This window comes from Mus musculus, chromosome X, assembly GCF_000001635.26.
Source record: "Mus musculus strain C57BL/6J chromosome X, GRCm38.p6 C57BL/6J".
Lineage (NCBI taxonomy): Eukaryota > Metazoa > Chordata > Mammalia > Rodentia > Muridae > Mus > Mus musculus.
This window is the reverse complement of record NC_000086.7, coordinates 155,786,317-155,808,473: the sequence shown is the minus strand read 5'-3', so window position 1 is coordinate 155,808,473 and position 22,157 is coordinate 155,786,317. Positions and strand designations below refer to the sequence as shown.

The 22,157-nt window shown below is 34.9% G+C and overlaps 1 long non-coding RNA gene across 2 annotated transcripts in view; it reads right to left on the bottom strand.

Annotated features, from left to right (window-relative positions):
• Positions 1 to 22,157, bottom strand: part of Gm15155 — a 437,537-nt gene that overhangs the window by 253,599 nt on the left and 161,781 nt on the right. The window contains exon 1 of one of the 2 annotated variants that reach the window (XR_878287.1): positions 1,849 to 2,004. The exons of the other annotated variant lie outside the window; for it this stretch is intronic. This is a non-coding gene — a long non-coding RNA (predicted gene 15155). Of the gene's footprint in view, positions 1 to 1,848; positions 2,005 to 22,157 lie in introns of those variants that run through there. 2 annotated transcript variants of the gene reach the window in all.

Sequence of the window (22,157 nt, the reverse complement as noted above, 5' to 3'; positions counted from 1 at the left end):
AGAAAGGAATCAAAATGAGGCCTGCATATCTGATATAAAAAATTGGCATTTGCTATTTACTTTTACTAAAACACAGATGACCTTGTGAAAGGTGTTTCTCTATATGAGGTAAATTCAGACTTTGTTTTATAACCTGCTAAGTTGAAGATGTTTGTTAGTCATCCAAATGGAGATGTCTGGTTGAGACTGAAGCCCAGTGTAGAGGAGCAAGCTAATGGTGTGAAAGTCATCACATACACAGACACTCTTTAAAACTAAAATGTGATGAGAGCACCTAGGGAGTGAGTAATGATAGAGAAAAGAGATCTAAGAATGGAGCCCTAGGGCACTGCAATGCTTAAGAGTAGGAGGATGAAAAGAACACAAACCAAAGTGAAAGAAAGCTATGTCCTGAAGGGCAATGGGCGAAAGTGATTTAAGAAGGAGAAAGTCCATTGCATCTGAACAGTGATGATAGATCAGACAAGATGAGAACTCAGAATGTTTCACTCCCAGGCTGCCAATACAAAAGTCACTTGGGGAGCATGAACAAAGTGATTTCAGAGGAGTGCTTAGCAATGAATGTCACACTGAGGAATGCTCAAGTGAGAGTGAAGAGAGCAAGGAGGAATAGTCATGTAGGGAAAATTCAAGGTGGTTCTGTACAGAAGAATAGGAAAATGAAAAGGTTTTATATGAAAGGGGAGGAACTAAGATATACTTCTCGATTCTTTTAAAGTTCGATACTTACATGTTGTTATGCTACGTATGAAAAAATATCATGCAGGAAAAAAAATGACAATTTTGAGAGTAAAGTTACTTTCCAGAGGTCATTAAACACTTTCTATAAAATAAATGTTAATAGCAAATATTTTAGCTTTGTAATATGTATGCAATCCCTCTATCACTGTTGCCTGCTAAAGCAGCCATAATGAATATGTACATAAATGAGCATGGCTGGATTCCAATAGCAATTTATTTTTAAAAATAGAAGCTGGCTGGATTTAGTCATAGATTTCCAACTCAGCTCTACTCAATAAATATTTAATGGATTTTAATTCATTTTTAGGATAGTAAATCATGTAGTATATAATAATATTTTCGATGGAACTCATTATGTACTTAAGATTGTAGATTAACAAGTTGTTGGTACGCTGGAGAGAAGATCCTAGGTCTGAATCACATTACTGTTTACTTTGTACCATTCTGTGCAATTCTCATCAATAGCTACTATATGAAAAGAATAATTTTCCTAACAATAATGCTATTTGTACTAAAAAATGGCATTATAAAAAGACAATCTACAAAAACAATGAAGTATACATGTTTAGTAGCTCTGATCAAATATTCAAAGGTATTACCCATTTTTAATTGCACTATATAGTACATAAAATGTAATCAAATTTACAAAATAATACACAAATTTAATCTGTATAGTAAACACAAAAAATCCATAAGATTTTTTTTTTCATGCACTCCACAATAGGTAGAGGGTCTGATCCAATAGCTTCCATTTAGAGCTGAGAGGGCTACAATGTTATCCAGTCAAAAAGCATCTTATATGATGGATGAATAGTTTAAATATCCAGCTTCCATATTCAGTTAAGTCTTCAAATAGTTCAAAAACTAAATTTATTACAAGGAAGATATGAATCCATTTAGTTTTAGTATATATTGTTTCTGAACAATATGAGAAAATATTTTCCAAAAATTAATCAATACCACCTATATTACTTTTAACTTATTCTTTTTCCTTAGTCACTTTATATCCCACTGACTCTCTCCCTTCTAGTCACCCCCTCCCACAATCCTTCCCCCATCCCCCTCCTGTTATCCTCTGAGGACTTGGGCCCATGGGTATTCTCTCACCTTAGCACATCAAGTGTCTGTGAGGTTAGATGCTTCTTCTTCAACTAATGTCAAACAAAGTATCCCAGGTAGTAGAATATATCCCACAGGCAGGCAATAGGTTTTGGGATAGCCTCTGTTCCAGTTGTTCAGGGCCCACATGAAGACCAAGATGCACATCTGCCACATATGAACAAAGAGTTCCAGCTAGTGTATGCCTTTTGCTTGGTGAGAACCACCTTTTATTAATGTTTCCAAATGAGTTAAGTTCCTAACATGTAATGAAGAGGATCAATGTACTAAAAGATATGGATTTACTCTTAATATTTCTACATTTATTATCTCATCACTAAAATAGATACCATAGCTATGGCCCACCTCTTACAAAATCTGCCACTAGATTTCCAATACTCTCCTTTGAGTTTTTAAAGGGGTCTAGTAAGGTAAAAATAAATTTAACAGTGACCAAGAAATAACCAAACCACAGGAAAACCAAACAAAACCAATACAAAACCTTACTCCTCATTCAAGAAGCTCTTCTATCATCATACTGTTCAGCCTACTTCATACATCTTTCTGGAACACACCACAGACTCTGCCTGAGCTGAACCATCTCTATATTGTTCAGGCATGCCATCACCAAGCCATCATTTTTCTAACTCATTAGACCACATTATTAGAGCCATTGCAACTGCAGCTCTTGTAGCTCATGGCATTAATATGTCTAGCCTAACTTTGGGAAGCTTAGAGAGGATATTTTTTAATTTGATGCCATTTCATTTTATTGTTTTAATTTTATATAACAGGATTGTTAAGAGTAATAGCTTGTCAAAGATTAGAATGCCTTGACATATATTTGCTCACCCAGCGATTTCTGAGAGTAAAAGAAGCAGTATCTTGGTACTTCTCTATTACAGAAAAGGGCAGGTCATGCATTGCCAGAAGCCTAGGGTGGCTCTCAAATGATCTGTCAAGACTGGAAAATGCTGGGCTTTGACAGTTCCACCATCACAGAACAGTGAATCTCCCTTGTACTATGTTTGGCATTTTCTTTTAGAGATGATTTTTTTGCCATTTCATTTTACTGATGAATTTTATAACACAATGGTTCTCAACCTTCCTTCTGCTGTGACACCTTACTACACTCCCTTATGATGTGGTGACCCCCAACCATAAAATTATTTCATTGTCACTTCATAACTGTAATTTTTCTACTGTTATGAATTATGATGTGAATATATGATGTGCTGTATATTGGATATGTGACCCCAGTGAAATATTTGTTCAACTCTCAAGGAGGTCATGACCCACAGTTTGCGAACCACTGTTATAATAAGATGCAATTTTAAAAGCTTGCTCTTTCTTAAACTTTCATTTCCTACCATTTTTTGCTCCTGGAATCACACAGGAAAAAGATCTAATTATATTTATTGATACTATTTCAACTGCTGACTTTTCAGGTACACAATTATAAACCTATATTGACAACATGATGCTAAGAATCTCTTACTATTGACAAAGTCCTTTCATGTACATTATCACACGGAAAATCCAAATAGTAGATTTTTCGGTGAATTTTACTTAAGAAAATATATTTGTTAGAAACTCCCACAGAATAGCTAAGAACAAGTAAAAGGGTATGATTTATGCTGCCCACCATAGTAATTCACATTAAGTAAAATAAGAACAAATGAAACTGAACAGATTTCAAGTGGTTTTCAGGTTTTAGACATTTTTGTCTATATGAATTTCTTAGGGCTATTGCAATGCAGAAGAATGAATGAGTTGACATTGAACAACATCATCAAAACCTTGAAACAGCATAATTTTACCAGTATACCAGCCTTATTAAGCAATGGCAATGGAATAATTGGCCCTTTTAATCCTTGTGTTACCAGTTCTGTTCATCACAGATCTATTTCATGAGTTTTTCAGAAGTGTTCCAGTAACCTCAGAAAATGCCTTCCCTTTTCCTTTGCTCTGGTCATCCTGTCCACAGTTCTGTGAGAACTCACGATGTTGGAAAGAAGAACCAAGATGTCCCTCAGCAGAAGAATGGATGCAGAAAATGTGGTATATTTACACAATGGAGTACTACTCAGCTATTAAAAACAATGAATTAATGAAATTATTGGACAAATGGATGTATCTGGAGGATATCATCCTTAGTGAGGTAATCCAATCACAAAAGAAGTCATTAGATATTCACTCACTGATAAGTGGATATTAGCCTAAAAACATAGAACACCCAAGATACAATTTGCAAAACACAAGAAAATCAAGAAGAGAGAAGACCAATGGGTGGATACTTCATTCCTCCTTAGAAGAGGGAACAAAATATCCATGAAAGGAGTTACAGAGATAAAGTTTGGAGCTAAGACGAAAGGATGGACTATCCAGAAACCACCCTACCAGGGGATCCATCCCATAATCAGACACCAAACCAAGACACTATTGCATATGCCAGCAAGATTTTGATGAAGGGACCCTGTTATAGCTGTCTCATATGAGGCTATGCCAGTGCCTGGCAAATACAGAAGTGGATGCTCACAGTCATCTATATGATGGAACACAGAGCCTCCAATATAGGAGCTAGAGAAAGTACTCAAGAGCTGAAGGGGTCTGCAACTCTATAGGTGGAACAACAATGTGAACTAATCAGTACCCCCAGAGCTCGTGTCTCTAGCTGCATATGTAGCAGAGGATGGCCTAGTCAGCCATCGTTGGGAAGAGAGGCCCTTGGTCTTGCAAACTTTATATGCAGGGGAATGCCAGGCCAAGAAGTGAGAGTGGGTGGCTAGGGGAGCAGGGCACGGGGAGAGTATAGGGAACTTTCAGGATAGTATTTGAAATTTGAAATGTATATAAATAAAATATAAAATTAAAAAAAAGAATTCCATTCTTTGTCACACAGTAATATATAGTGTTGATTGATGCTAATTCCCTTTCTAGTCTCAAGTTTGGGGATAGCACTGGGGACAGTAGAGCTCAGTATCTACATGAGGTTAGAGGCTCCAAAATTTCTGAACTGCTAAATGCCCATGGGTGCTACTAATATCATCCTTACCTTCAGTGACAAATGAAATCAGAGAGCTCATCAGATGTTATCTCTTGTCCCTATGCTCAATGAAACAAAGGTTATATCACTAGTAAAATTTATGCATGACTATGTAAGCCAATTGAATATCCTCTTCTTTTCCTGTTTAAGAATAAACTGAAGCTATCACCCTCCATAAAGAAGACAAATCGTCTTTGAGGGGATTTGTATTAAAGTGTAACTACATAATATACACATCCTTATCCCCCCCCCCGAAAATATAACATTACAGACTATGATAATATTCTCAGCAGTAAATATTTTCCAAGCTTCTATTGTAGAAAAAAATGTAGTTGCGGAAATGTAGACCTAAGTATCTCATTCAACAAATCATTTCAGAAGTCTCTTCATAGGCACCTAACTCAGTGTCTTCTCTTTATTAGCTTGAATGTATGAATGGAGCTGCTGCAACCATATTAGCATGCTCAGGTGAGATATTTTGTTGATAACTTGACACAAGCCAGAGTTATCTGAGAGAAGGGAACTTCAACAGAAAAAAGGCCTCCATTATATTGGCCTGTAAGCAAGACTGTGTTGAATTTTAAAAAATAATTCTGATTTAAGAGATCCAGGCCACCCATGAACATAGGGTTCTGGGGTATATAAAAAAGCGATATGAGAAAGCCATGGGAAGTAAACACAATAAACAGAATTCATCCAGAGCCTGTATTTCTGTTCATGTCTCCAGGTTCCTGTCCACTTTGAGTTCCTACTTTGTCTTCACAACAAGAACTTTGATTCAGGATGTAAGCCCAATAAACCCTTTCCTCACTAAGATGCTTTTGGTCATGGTGTTCAATCAAAGCAATAGAAAAGAAATGAAAACCTACTACCATGAATTGAATTTGATGATAATAATCTAGCCACAAATTAAAGCAGGAAGAGTTAAACAACAGATTGTGTACCTCAGTGATGAAGCACATGTGAAGCTCTAGGTTCAATCCCCAGTTGTCCACACTGTCTTAGGTCATCTGGAAAGCTACAAAATTAGCCTTGAATTTCTTTTCTCTCCTTTTATGCAAAAAAAATGGTTTACCTTACATTTGATCATGTTTTCTTTCTTCCTGTTCTTCCAAGATCCTCCTTAACTCTTCACCTACTCTATTTTATGTTCTTTCTCTCTCACTCCCTTTCAAACAAAAGAAAAATCAAAACAAAATAATCAATAAGACAAAAATGCTCTAAATGAAATGCAGGTACAAAAAAAAAAAGCAGAAACTGAAGGAAAGACCATCCAAAGACTGACCTCAATTGAGATCCACCCCATCTGCATACAGACACCAAATCCCAACACTATTGCTCATGACAATAAGTGCTTGCAGACAGGAGCCTGATATAGCTGTTCCCTGAGAGGTTCTGCCAGTACCTGACTAATACAGATGCAGATGCTCGCAGCCAACCATTGGGCTGACCCAAGGGACCTCCAAGGGAAGAGTTATGAGATGGACTGAAGTAGCTGAAGGGGATTGCAACCCCATATGAAGAAAAGCAATATGAACTAATCAGGCTCCTCAGAGCTCCCAGGAAAGAAACCACTAACCAAAAAGTATACATGAGGTGGTTCCAGATGTATCTGGCATAAGTGGGAGGTATACATTTCATTCTCTAGAGGCTAGATATCTCAGCATAAGGGAAATGCTAGAGGGGTGAGGTAGGAGTGGGTGGATGGGTGAGGGAGCACACTCTGAGAGGTAAAGGGGAGGGGGGAGGGGGAGAGAGGTTGCAGAGGGGAAACCGGAAATAGGGACATTTTTTAAAAAGACAAAAATTTCAAAACAAAGCAAAATGAAACAAAAGACCACAAACATGGAGTTTGTTTTGTGCTAGCTAACTAGCTCTGGGTGTTGGGCCTGTCCTGGAGTATGGTTGATATACTCAGTGACACTCTATTAAAGAAGTATCAATTCAGCAGATATCAATTGAAAATAGCTTCTTGGCTACAAGATGGACACATTGTCCACTTCCCAGCAAGTCAGAATTACATATGGCTTGAATCTTTACTGGTCTTGTGACTGCTACCATAATCTCTATGAGTTCATATGTGCATTAAATGCCTTGTTTTGTCAAGAAGACTCCATTTTCTTGGAGTCTTCCATCACTTCTGGTTCTAACAGTTTTCCTGCCCCCTTGTCTTCATGGATTCCCCTAAGAAATAGTGTTTGATGACAACAGTGCATTTATGACTCAGTGCTCCAAAGTCTTTGCACACTGTCCAGTTGTGGGTCTTTATATTAATTTCCATCAACTGCAAGAGGAAGCTTTTCTGATGATGGGTGAGTGAGGCACCAATCCACCCACATATCAGTATGTCTTTTGGAGTCAAATGGGCCTATAACCAGTCTACTCTTTGGTTCTTGGCCTGTTTAACAGTGTTATGCATGGGTTTCATTTCATGGAATGAGAGTTAAATCTGCTATTTTAAAAAGTTGTTGGTTACTTCAATAACATTTTTTCCACTAGAATTTGTAGGTGCGTGATATTAACGATTACCTTCCCCTTCCAGTAGAATATAGACTATCTTCCAATATCATGAACACTAAATAGTCAATAGGGTTGAAGCTTCTAGTTGGGTACTAACTCAACTTCTCTATGTTCAATGATATAAGCATTGCCCTTAGCAATAGGATATTACCAGGTTGTGGAAAATAACCAATAGCCTTGACAATATTCTGTGATGTGTGTACAGTAGGATTCCATGGGGTTCCATCACCCTGTGGCTGATGACTTAACAAGATATATCCTGGTGCACTTGGTGGTATAAGATATCTAGTTGTAACATTTTGTAATGTTCTACAGTAATAGGTTTCCCTATGTTTGATCAAGGACTTTAGCCTTAGTTGTCTCTTCCTATATCCTTTCCTTTCCCATGTTTTCCTCACCCCTCCTCATTTAATACTCCTATTCTATTTCCCCTTTATTTCTTCATGACACTGTGTCCTATTTTCATGAATTTCTTTTATTTGGTCTGCCAAATCATTTGTCATAGTTGGAGGACAGGGTAGATTACAACTTGTAGCTTAACAGACAAAAATAAAACTAAATATTATACAGTGCACAGAACATCCTTCTATAACAAAGAAATATCCCACTGAAAATGATAATAGTTCTGAGATTAAGAAGTCTGTGTATAAGAATAAAAACCTGTTATTTTGAAACTGTATTATCATTAGTCAAATATAATTCCATGTAGACACTAATTCTCAAAACTTAAGATTACTTTCCCTTTAATACTTTTATGTTGGCACTTGTGTAAGAATTACATTGAATATGAAACAAATGCCTGTATTGCTCAACTCAGACTTCCTTTTTTTAGTATTCCCACTACTAGGAACAATTAATTATAAACACTTCAAGGGGCTGACAGGCAAAGAAGGCAGTTTTACCAAAGTTATTATAGTTATAACAAAGTTGTTATCACACTGTTCTCTGACTTGAAAGTAATAGAACTCTTTTCTCAAAAAGTTAAATATAAAGTTACTGTATGACCACTTTCCTCATCTTCATTTCCATCATCTGATACTTCATATAATTGATATACAAATGCTCATAACAATAACATTATTTGTAGCCAAAATCATAAACTCACCTATCCACAGACAGATGAACAAAACATGACATATATATATATTCTGCACTGCACATGATGACTGGGAAAGAATGGTAACCATCAATATCATCCAGATATAGTAATCCTAGTCACATAAATGCTGTGGAAGTAACGAACTACGTTTTCATATTTGGATATAAGGCCCTATGTATGAGATGAAACTCATATTTCACAGTGTTAAAGTTTCCAAGAACCTAAGACTAGATGGGTTATGAATGTGGGGGCAAACCTACTCTTATTATTATGCTAAAAGAGCATAATTATAAAAGGTCTCCTGAAGATATATTACTACATAGGTAGACAGATATGTATTATGTGTATAGACATACATATAATGAATATATATTAAATTTATAATTATGTATATATTATATGTATATGTTATATAATATATATTTACTTATAAATACATAATATGTTATCTATTATATATGCTACAATGTACATGAACTTCAAAGTGATTATACCAGGGAAAGAAGCCAAACCCCAAAGGTGAAAAATTACATAATTTTACCTGCATGAAACATCAAGAATAGGTAAGTCCATTTAATGGCTGATAGCAGCTAGGGCAGAAAAAGTAAGGACTGAATAATGGTTATATGGTCCCTTTTAAGGATAATGAAAACTATTAAGAGATGATTGATATAAAGCATTTTAACTATACCAAAGTCCACTCTGAATGAGTTAAAATGTCATCTTCATGTTCTGTGTATTTTACCACATTTGGTAAAAGAAATAGGCAAATACTGATCTTCTTTGGTTCAGAAGAAAGAAGTTTCTGGAACCCACCAAATTTTTAAATGTCAAGATTCTTTACATAAGTATTAAGAGCAACTAGGACATCATAACAATTATCCAACAGCAAAATAAGTTCTTAGTATGTCATATGCTAGGCTTAGAAATTAATCAACCCCAATTCCCAAATATTTTTATAAAGATTGCTTTTCCCTGAAGAGTTGATACAAAAAATTAAAAAAAAAAAACTGATAGGGTTACATTTGGACATTAAGAATATTAGCAGTAGAAACTCTGCTAGGAGACCATGCAAGAATTCCAAGACAACCTCAAGCATTTCCATATAAAAATGTCTTGCAAAATTTTGGTAGCATCATGCTGGCATTAGGAATGCCTCAATCTAAAATGTATTTTTTGCTTCACTGTGCTGAAGTTTGTCCAGATTGTAAAGGCTGTATTTAATGGCTCTGTTGAGAACATTTCAGAAATATACCAGTAAGCTAGGCTTGCATGTCAATCTGTTTCAAAGCAGGATTAAATCCATTTTTCTTAGAATGTTTCTTCCAACTAGGTTGTTGGCAGATTTCTTAATTTGAACTCAAGTGGGAAAAACAAATATACATTCCAATTTCCTTCAGTTATTTATAGATAATGGTTTATAAAAAGAATATTCATTCCCTACAATTTTATAAAAGGAGAATTAGGTTCATATAACCTCATAATTTAATATTTGTTAATATATTTTTCTTGTTTTAGCAAGTGAGTTCAATCAGGATCATCTTGAATTCTGACTCTTGATATTATACCTATGTGCCGCAGGCCCTCTGGTCCCCTGTGTCTGCGTAGGAAAGAGTCTCTAGAGTAGATGGGCAAGAGATTAGGATGAAAATGACAATCAGTCAAACACACAAGAAAGGTGTTGAATCTGAATGTAATGTTCCAGTCGAGCATCAGACTTTTATAATACAGAATAAATTGCAGAACAAGGCACATTGAATTTTTCCAGGTGCAAAAGGAGTGACTTCAAAAGGAACCAGATAAATGTATAACACTAGAGATTAGCACAGATGCAAGGGGAGTGTCTACAAAGGGAATTTGTAGGGACCAGATAAATGTTTACATTAGAGATTAGCACTTTCTGCCAGGCAAGAGTTTTACACTTAGAGTTAATTGCCTCAGGGTAGTTAACTCTTGACACGCCTCAAGAATAATGTAGTGTCACTGACCCCAAAATTCTCTAGGCCTCGTTAATTCTTATCAATATCTGAAGACTGTCTATTTTCAGTATAGTATACTAATTTGCTCTTAGCATGGAATGTAGTTTGTAATAAGAATTTCTATCTCAGTGAGAATTTTAGTCTCTATCTGTAAACAGCTGAGTAAAATGGCAAGTGCTTAATTGTTTACTGAATGGGTTAAGCTTGCTGCTATCTGGAATCTAAGAACACTGGGAAAAGGCTTTAGCTATGTTAGAATACAATCTTAAAAGGCATTTACTATAAGGTGATGCTTAATAGAGTGCACGTGAATCTATACACTAGATTAATGTGGTGGAAATTTGAATATAATGGGTTAGGGAAAGAGATGCCATAGCTCTGGGAAGAAAATTTCCCTGGACTCTTATCCTCGTGAAACAGCTTCCAGGCTTTTCGCCTGACAAACCGATCCAAACTAGAGAGTTGGCTTTTGCCAGAATATCCAGGAGGAGAGTCCTAGAAATTTATTTCTCATGAGCAGCTTTTTGGCATTTTTGCCTCACAAGCTGACTCCACCAGAGTACCCTGACACCTATGCAATTAGCACTTATAGCTACGTTTTCATTGGAGGAATTTACAAGTGACTACTTATCAATATATTTTACAGCACACTTTCGTTCATAAAAACTCTTTATGTATTAAGTAATTCTTGCTATCATCTTTCACTCTTATGAAGAATTTAAATATTAATCGATCATATCAAAAGTTGTTTACATAAATATGTAATTACAGCATATAACATACATATAAGTAATATATACATATATATTGTCTATGAGTGGTGTATGTATACATGCTTGTGTGTGTATATATATATATATATGTATATATATATGTATATGTATATGTATACATATTTATATACATATATAAATTTTGCAAGCCAGAAGTCAGTTACCAGTGTCTTCCTCTATCATTGTCTAGTATGATTTTTTTTCTTTGTAGATAAGGTTTCTTACTGTACCCAGAGCTTACCAATTTGGCTAATTTAACTGGCGAGCAGGGATATTTCCATCTCCACCTCCCCAACTCTGGACTTGATGTATTTCCCTTCACCCAGGTTTTTATGTGCATTCTGGGAATATGAGCTCTGGTCCCATCAAGTAATTTACTAACTGAACCATCTCTCTAAACCCTGTTTATGCATATTTTTTAGATAACCAACTTCAGTTTTACTATCCTACAGTTTTATGAGCTGATATTAAGTGGCTAAGCAATTATATGTTTTAATGAATAAGTTAACAAATGTAGAAACTAAGTGTAAAGTACTTTATCCAACAATTCTTTGAAAAATCTCTATGAATATATAGTAATGAAATATGTCAGCATTTGGTCATTCATCCTAAATTATTTGATATCCCTTTACATTTAAGTACTATAAGGCAATTCAACTCAGATACAAATTTTATAAATTGTAGACATGGTTATTCTGCATTCACCTTCATTTGAAAATCAAGAATTTTTATGCATCTAGGTTAAGAATATTTTTCTTCATTATTTAATATCTAAGATTGCTACATAAGTATCTGGTTGGTGACAAAAATACAAGTCGTGAAATCAATAATAAATGCAATAGTAGATTTTTCTTAATATCTCACCTATATCTCCAAATCCTTATCATTTTGTAAAAACCAAATTTCAACTTTCAATTCTGTATTTTTCTTTCTGGCTGAGGAATTTCTCTGTTATCCAGCGTTAACCTTTTCTATATTGAAAGCAGATGATGAGTACAAATTAGCTGTCACAATAACAGGAATTCTCAAACAATAACTTTCGGGATTTTGTGTAAACATAATGTGTTACTCCATTGTCTTTCACATACCATAGGCATAGTTATATTCCACATTAGTAGAATCCCCACCCTCATAGCCATAAGCAAACATGGCTGGCTCAGTAAAACTAAACATATTCTATCTTCTATCTTTGATAAGTGTGGTTTATTTTATAAATTCTCATTAATAAAATGTGACTATAAAGAGTAAACACACACACAAACCCTAACTTCATTTCCTAAAAGAAATAATTTGCGATTGAATTCTTTCCCTCCTTTTTTTTTTTTTCAAATTGAAACAATCATGCTCCAGAGAACCAGTTTTAGCAATGGTGGTGAGGATCATCTCTTAGGAACTGAATGATAAAGATCATGGAAGGCCCCTGAATGACCAAGTATGATTAAAATGTCCTAATGTTATATTTACTTTTATTTCACACTAGTATAATAGAGAAAGAAATGGTAGAGAAACTTGCATCTACAAGGTAGTATGGCAGAATATAATATCACTGTAGTGTTATTGTCAAGGTAAATTTTACATCTCCACAATGATTATTTTGTGAGCTCTGAAGTCATTATCTCCTAATATCACAGTAACTTCAATTTTCCATAGTTTTTTTTTCAATGACATTTCCAATTTTCATGTGTAAAAGTAGCTTTTATTCGCCAGATGTAACTGTCATTTCGAAGCTTACTGCCTATTATGTTCACCCTTTCTAGTTATCTCTGAACTCTAACTGGGTAGTTAAAATCAGTTGTTCTGGATCGAACTCCTCTCCAAGCAGACTGATTCAATCAGGCTACTCTCAGCTTCTGACTGAATTGCTCTACTTGGCCTCAAACTAATTTTGACAATCTGTTCTAATTTTCTGTCTCATTCCCAATCTCTGGCTTATTCTCACTTCACCTGCAACCTGTATCTGTAAAGCTATTCTGGTTTTAAAAAAAAAAAAACTGTCTGTCTTTGTCTCTGTGTCCCTCTTTGCACTGCTGTCTTGAGTCTACTCTCTTTCCTGTACTGTTCTCTTGAGAGTTCGGTATACCCTATCTCTGACACATTTTGACAAATCTTTTTCTGATTTGCCTCTTTGTGTATTAAACAATTAGATGTCACTGTTTAGGATTAAATATGTCTTTATTCTAGCCAGAGGAATTAAAGATATGTGCTGTGTCTGCATTCAAATTCCTCTATACTAATGAACTTTGAGATGACACCATAGGGAAAGATGACACCATAGGGAAAAAGTACTTTGCAGGAGCTTAAATCACTGAGTACAGATCTCAGGCTTACTTCAAATCCCCCAGGAAGAAATAGTAAGAAGATAATATATGTCAACTTGATCAAGCATATCTCTAATGCATTTATAATGTCACTTCAACTAAATTAGCCACATGTTGTCCTGACATCATCTAAAATGAGGTAATTTTCCCCTTGAAAGCTTGAATTTGAGTGAAAGGGTATACTCATCGAGACAGATCAGCCAAGGAGGATAGAAAAGAGATGCATTCATAAATATAACTGTTTTCTAAACCAGTAAGGATGATCTTTTTAGTTACTCAAAAGTGAAACTTTCCAAATGTTTAAAAGCAGGGAGAGAGAGAGAGAGAGAGAGAGAGAGAGAGAGAGAGAGAGAGAGAGAGTAAGTATATATCCAGTAAGTGTAATGACATTCTTAACTAAATGATTTTAAAGCATAGTAGCTTTAAAATTAATATATAACATAATGACACTTTTTCCAGATGAAAAAGATAAATGCAAGGAAAAATATTTTAAAAATCATTTTATTGAACAGTATTTTTTAAAGTTATGGGTTCTCTTGGTCACGGTATCAGTATTTTGATCAAATACTTGTCTTTCTAATGTTCTTCTACATGGTTACATTAGTAAAGTAATAGAATATGTATGCTTATTACAAATGCCAATTATTATAAACCTCTCAGGACTTTTAAATTCAGTACCTATAACAATGTATTCTACTACACCAGTTTTTAATTACAGAGACTTGGGATTTGTTCATCTGATTTTTCAAAAGATTTTTTCTGGAAATTTGTACTGCAAAAGCTCTCAATCTTTGCACAGTTAAGAATTACTGATACGAAAATTCCAAAGCTTAAGTTAGACACAATAGGCAAATAGGATCCAGGGATTGAAAACTAGAACAAAATTCTTTGTTTCCCATATATAATATGACTAAAGAGACTTTGAATAGATACCTTACTATATCTCCTGGATTTCCTTGAATTTTTAAATGAATTTTTTAAAATAGATTTCACAGTATTAAGAATTAACTCAACAGTTAGTAAATATTCATAAATTTCCAACAATCTATTTGTCACTGTGTTGAGTACAGGAAATTCAAGAACAAAAATCTGGAAACGACAATAAAGGTGAATTTTCTTTGATTTAACTTGTACATTAATCAGTCAGGAACCTTGATAAAAAATGGGAGTTCTAGCTCCATGGGTCTAATATGTAATAGGAGACTGCATTTCTAACAAGACTCCTGGTGAGCAATTAATACCACTAGTCAGCCCATGGTTCACCATGCAACAAAAAGAAATGAATATTGTGAGAAGTATAAGGTATTCTGGCATGGTTAAGAAAAATACAAATCTGTAACTTTGTGGTGTGCTGTACTGTTGCACACTTTCTTGCAGAGTTTTTCATTTAAAAAGTTATGGATATACTTGCAAGGGTTATCTTTATAGAAAGTTCTAAATATTTTATAGTATACTAACCAATAAGGGCTAAAAGATCTGAAAGGAATGTTTTAGAAAATAAAATAATTACCAAATACAAAACTGATAAAATTCAACAACAACAAAAAACAACATGATAGAAGCTCTTGAAATAACAAATGCCTATCTTTATCAGACGAATACAGTTACAAGCCAGTGACAGGTAAATCAATTTACCTACTACTTTGCTGTTAGTTGTGGTAACTCCTAGGTCATTAGCATCATTAATTCCTTAAGCTCATCTGATGCAAAGGGAATTTCAATGACAAAACATAATATTTGCTTTTTAGTGAGCTGTATTAGAATACAGAAATAATTTTTAAAAATGTTAAGTGCCAGTCACGTGGAATATGAAACTATTAGTTCTCAAAGCAATCCAGTTATATTTATATTATTCGATTTATACAGAAGGAAACTGAAGTTCACATAGTTATTAATATTTCCTTTTTTTCAAATTTTTCTAATTTCAGAAAGCTGAAATTAGAATCAAAGCTATTCACTTTCTCCACTTCACATTAGTACTCAGTCCTGTGCACATGTACAGGCTATAAACACCTCTGTTCAGGGATTCATGAAGTCTATTTAGTCTTAGAGTATTAAAATAATCTAATAGTATAATAGCATGGAGATATATGTGTGATAAACTCTCCAACTTAAATACCTTGAGAACCACTTTTCTTTAAGAGAAATTGATCATTACTATAGTATCATTCATCTTCTCAGATCCTCCCCTGCCCCCTGACTTCTAGATTACTTATCATTTGACTGCTTTGCAGGGAATCCTAGTCCTACTCATGTCATGAATCCACTATTCTTATAAAAATTCTTAAAAGAATACGAATAAATTCTTATTCTTCCTATAAACATTTACAAGGTGCTTTGATATATGGCCACAATAGAATGTACTGGAATCATAGGACCATTGAGATACTTTTAAATTAATGTGTATTTTATTTTACAAATAAAAATGTGTAAAGATTATACAATATATTTTTATCTCCTTTTGAAATGTATTTTCAAAAAATCATTGAAACAATACAATATGAACTATTAATACAGACTGAATTGTGTTTTAAGTTATTTATGGAAGAAATATATGTGTTGAGTGTTGTGGATAGCCCTGGGGCTCATATTTGATGTTAATTCCATTCTCCTGTGAGTAATTGAGAACAAGGAATGAGTCAGCACCAGGTGATTTCCTGTAAACCTGCTTCCCATTAATTTATAAAATAAAGGAGAGCTGTTGATTGGGAAGATAAAAGGAAAGTGGAGCAGAAGTTGAGGAGGAGAGAAAGAGAAAATGGAAAAGGGAAAGGATGCAGAGGAGGCAGATGAAGAAAAGCAGAGCAGAAGCACATGGCCTGGAGAAACCACAAGTTCTAAGGGGTCTCATAAGCTGTGGAAGATGGTAGTGCAGTGGTAGATCTGCCCAATCCAGGTGCACAGCATGTAAGCATATTAACTGTGTTGTGTTTTCATTGCTGGAGCGTATTTGGACAGAGATTTACTGCAACAGTTGAGCTTGAAGACTCATGTCTAAATGGTGTTCTTGCGTGAAAGGGACTTTCATTTCTTTACAAGAGGGAGGGGATAGGGGATTTTTGGAGGGGAAACTAGGAAAGGGGATAACATTTGAAATGTAAATGAAGAAAATATCTAATAAAAAAGCCACTCCCCCCCAAAAAAAACCGAAGAAACTCTTCTTCTAAAAATTATTTCTGTATTCTAATAAAGATCCTAAGCTCATTAAAAAGCAAATATTATGTTTTGTCATTGAAATTCCCTTTGCATCAGATGAGCTTAAGGAATTATGATGCTAATGACCCAAGTATTTGTCTAAATATGCTCTAATTCTCTAGTGTCTTCTCTCTTCCTCATATGAAATATTTAGTCACTGGGGCAAGCAAAGAGAGGCCTCTGGGCACAGTGCATGCATCAAAGAAATAACCTTTATTTGATTTACACAGTAATTTCTTATTAAACAGCTAAATTAATTGAAGATATTTGAAAATCAGAATATTTAGTATAAATATATAGATTTCTGGTCCTTTTTGAATCTTTAGAAAACCTGGCAACGTTACCATTAACAATAATGCCTGGCAGCTATTAGCCATACCTAAAAAACAAGTACTACTGTTTAGTTAGAATCTATTTTCTCTGGGAAGTGTCTGGTTGGGTGATATTGTTGTTCCACCTATAGGGTTGCAGACCCCTTCAGCTCCTTGGGTTCTTTCTCTAGCTCCTCCATTGGGGAACCTGTGCTCAGTCCAATAGTTGGCTGCCAGTATCCACCTCTGTATTTGTCAGGCTCTGACAGAGCCTCTCAGGAGAAAACTATATCAGGGTCCTGTCAGCAAGCACTTGGCATCCACAATAATGGGTTTGTTGTTTGTATATAGGATGGATCCCCAGAGCTTCCAGGGACTAAACCACTAACTAGAGAAATATGGAGGGGTCCATGGTTCCAGCTGCATATTTAGCAGAGGATGGCCTTGTATGACATCAATGGGAGGAGAGGCCCTTGGTCCTAGGAAGGCTCCATGCCCCAGTGTAGGGGAATGCCAGAGTGGGGAAGTGAGGGTGGGTGGGTAGGAGACACCTTCATAGAAGCAGAAAGAGGGAGGACAAAATAGGGGGCTTCTGGAGGGGAAACTGGGAGAGGGGCTAATATTTGAAATGTAAATAGATAAAATATCCAATAAAAAAATAATGTATTTTCTCCAATTTGACACTGTCTCCACCTGGATTGTTCCATTCCATTTAGTTAGGAAAGCAGCCACCTAGCCATTAGAGACAAGCACTCTATGGGAAGCTCTCTCTCTCTCTCTCTCTCTCTCTCTCTCTCACTCTATGTGTGTGTGTGTGTGTGTGTGTGTGTGTGTGTGTACAAAATACAAAAAATAAAGAGAATGCATTGAAACACTGTCAGATGAACTGAAAATTTTCATGAATAGTTCAGCATGCTTTCATGTACCACCCACGCTTTTGTAACATTGACTTTACCCTTCAGTTACTTCTGATACTTAAGTTCCCTAGGTACTGATGACAATAAATTAGGAATACTTCTGCCACAGAGACATCTTTAGAAGAAAATGTGCAAAGAGTAACAACACATTTCCTACAACACAGTGGTGTTCAAAATTTTCCCTGTATATATTTTAGAGATAAAAATTGGAAGAAGAAGCAGCAGTGTTTACTGTGAAGCTGAGCAAGATTCAAGTAGTGCCTTTTGCCAATAATTAACAAGGGAAAATACTCTGTATGTTGACAAAGTAGAGTGGACCATTAAGCATTAGAAATGCAAATTCTCTTAATACACTTAAATAAATTTAATGAACAATGACTACTTTTAAAATAAGGCATATTGGTAATTATCAGATGACAAGTTTGAAAAACAACTGATAATATTTCATGAATTGATTCATTTTTCACCCTATACTACCAGTAAAATGTTGGCCACCAAACAGTGTTTCTTTAGCTCCAGTTCCTGCCCACTATAAATGGGAATCTAGCCCTTATACTCCACATATATGATTCCCGAAAGAGTTACAGATGTACCTTTTGTGAGTACCAAGTCCAAACCCGTTTAGGTTTTTCTTCCCCATTGTCTTTCTTTTTTTTAAATTTTTTCTTTTCTTCCTCTCATTTATGGTGGCTTCAGGAAATGTCAGAAGATATTGCTGACAAAGCTCACCAAAGGCTTTGCTCCTTTTGGTGCCTACCACAAGAAAGGCATCTCCCCTCTCATGGTTCTGGCCAATGTATATCATAGAGCTATTCATAACAGCTGTGTAGGCTGTGAATGTTGGTACAGAGACTAATGTCACAAGAGCATCAGATGGCTTTCGTTGCAGCTCACTAGCTTTTCTAGCATTACATTATTTTTATAAATAAACTCTACTCTAGCATGGTAGTTAAGTGTAGGGGTTCAGGGCCAGAGAGAATAATATGATTTGAAATTGAAATTTATCAAATTATCATCTTAATTCAATTGTAGTTACACTACAAACTTATATTTGAGATACTTATCTTAAATACCATAGGGTTGGTTATTTTGGCAAAATATAGTTCAACATTCAGCTTTTTTCACCTGATATCTTTTCTCATAGGAGCAGATATTTTGTTATAGAATCTTATAATGAGAATATTGAGAAAAAACTTAATATAGGAACTATTTTTTCTTTTGAGTTCTTCAAAAATACTGCCATATTTGAAAAAAAAAATACGTAAGGAACTTACATTTCTCTAGCACTTGAACTAATGTAGCATTTCTCCTTGAAACAGAGTATGTAAACTGCTAGTCTATTAAAGTACAAGGCAAACCTTAAAAGAGCCACAAGCTGAGAGTCAGAAAATGCCTATGCTATAAAAAGGAATTATTCATTTTAGGTATTGTATTTAAGTAGCTAGTGAAGGGATAGCTCTAATGATATTTTGAAATTTCTCCTTAGTTTTCTCTTATTCTCATGATGATACAATAATGACAATCAAAAATTTATACAACTTCTTAATGAGAACCAAGTGACAGATATTCTGCTAATGGTTTCAGCTATATTATCTATCTCATTTAACTTTTCTAACAACTCTACAATTTAGGCAGTACTTATTTTTAATTTATCAATTAAAGCATAGAGCCTGTCAGATATTTTTTCCATGACATAATAAGAATAAAAATTGCCACTTCCACTCTTCTTTGCTTTTCTAAATCATATTATGTCTGATTCTAAATTCTTAATAAGAAACTATGGGTTCAAGTGAGGCTCCAATCGAGCCAGTGAAGAAGGCACAATAAGTTCATCTAATGTGGTATTGTACTACTTACCTTTTATTAGTGCTCTGACAAAATACCTGAGGTAAGCTTTTTTTTTCTCTTTTGCTCATAGTTTAAAGGAAGATAGTCCAATATAGTGAGAAGATTTAATGGAGTGTGCGGTCATCTAGCATCTGTCTTCAGAAAGTAGAGAGAGAAAAAATGCAGGTGTTCAACTGATTTTATTTTTATTTTATTTTCACCCACTCCAGGCCTCTATGTTCAGCTCTTAAACCTCTCTTGAACCCACCTTCACAAGCATCCCAATTGGTGTATTTCTTAGGTGACTCCCAATCCAATCAGGCAGACAATAATGATTAACCATCTCTGGTTTTTCAGCTACTGTAGATTTAATATTATCATCATTACTTACCACAGGTTACTATAGAGCCCTCAGTATATGCCTGATACATTTAGAAAATAAAACTACAAAATACCTAATTAGCATTAAATTTCAGATTAAATATTTTCTCAGCAAAAATGTGATCTGCAAAATACTTGGAATAATTGTTTATCTAAAATTCAAATGTATTCAGAGAGCCTGTAGTTAATTAGACAACCCAATCTGATGGACAAACTAATCTCAGCCATATCACTTGCATTCCATCACCCCACTGCCATTTCTTATCCAGGAGTCATGGGTAATTGTGAGGGTCATTGAATTCTGAAAGCATTCTGGTTAAATCCACTCTTCTAGTCCCCCAAGTAGAACAGTCATGGAAATATCAAAAACCAGATAAACACTGAACAACTCTGGGTATCATAACTCTCTAGAGTTATGAAAAGATAGCACAAAATTGTAATGAAAAGAAAATCCTTCTGATGGAAACCCACTGTCTGAAGGTCTTCTCCGTGAGTTTATAGTATTCATATGCCAGAAAATTCTGGTGAAACTGTATTAGCATGACCCAGACAACATCCACTAATGGTCCTGCTATGGATCTCAGATTTGGGCATCTTATTTTTCTGAGGTCCCCTTCCATGGAATCCTGCCTTAAAATTGCATGAAACTATCACTGGACATTTAAAGCAGTCACAATTCAAAATAATAGCATTGACACTATATGGGGCAAGCTGATACCCAGAAGTGTGTGGACCAGGTAGCAAGGACCAACACCTGAGGTCATCCTTCATCTTCCACACACATGCTATGCATACATGCTTCTGCACTGCTCATCCAAACATGTATGCATAAAAGCACCCATACCCATAATGAATCCAACAAAAAAGGGGTCACCTTCACTTACTAATCTACAAAAAGAAGCCAAAAATTTCAGCAACTCACGAAAATTGTGTTTTAAACAAAACTTGACCAATCTGTTAATTATTGCTAGATATACATATCATATAGTAGTATCTTGGAACTAGTATAACACCCATTCTTTTTTTCAAAACAACTAATATCATGATCATGGGTCAATGGAAATATTAATCTACTTTTCTTAGACTTATTAAGCAAATGGAAGACTTTCCAACAATCTCAGCTATTTATTTCTCATATTGACAAAAAATCTGACTCAAATCACTATGATTTACTGTATTCAAGGCAACTCTGTATCACAGTATTTGATTCCACATCTGTATGAATCAGTTATTGTTAGTGTTTATGAAAAATATTCAATAGAATATCCCTTGAAAAATAACATATCCTTAGTCTCTTTTAATATTTTGGCCCCTTATGTTAGATAACAATGGAAAGGAAAGTACTTTGGGGAGTTAAGTGTGAAACTGACACATATACAAGCACAGGCTTTTTTAAGGTATGTATTTTGACATTCACATTAAGTTAATGTGATAGGTTTGTTATCAGAGCTGTTCCTTTCGGGTATCATATATCATGATATATCTTCATTATTTTGCTCTGGACTGCAGAAGGTAGCTTCACATGGAATGCAAGATAGTACAATATAAGGTATCATATGGAAAACATGAGCACAGTTCAGCTCTTAAAAGTTCACTGCTTTTCTTTATTAGTTTTTCACCTCTCATCAGCATTAGACTAATGAGGTCAGTGATCTAACTAAGTCCATTATTTACTACCAATTCCAAAACCTTTTAAGAAAGTATTAATGAGGTAAAGATAAAATCAAATAATAAATGAACAGGAGAGGAAAAAATGCTTCTGTAATTTAAATATCATATATCGTCCCAATTTTATCTATCAGCAGAAATGCTTTGCACACATTCTGAACCATATCTAGTTCTGGTGGCTTTTCTATTTCATAGTAATCAAATAAGACCCTGAAAGGCACCTCAGTTATTAATTTCCTTGTACCACATTATGATTCATTGATTGAACAATTCACTATAATCAA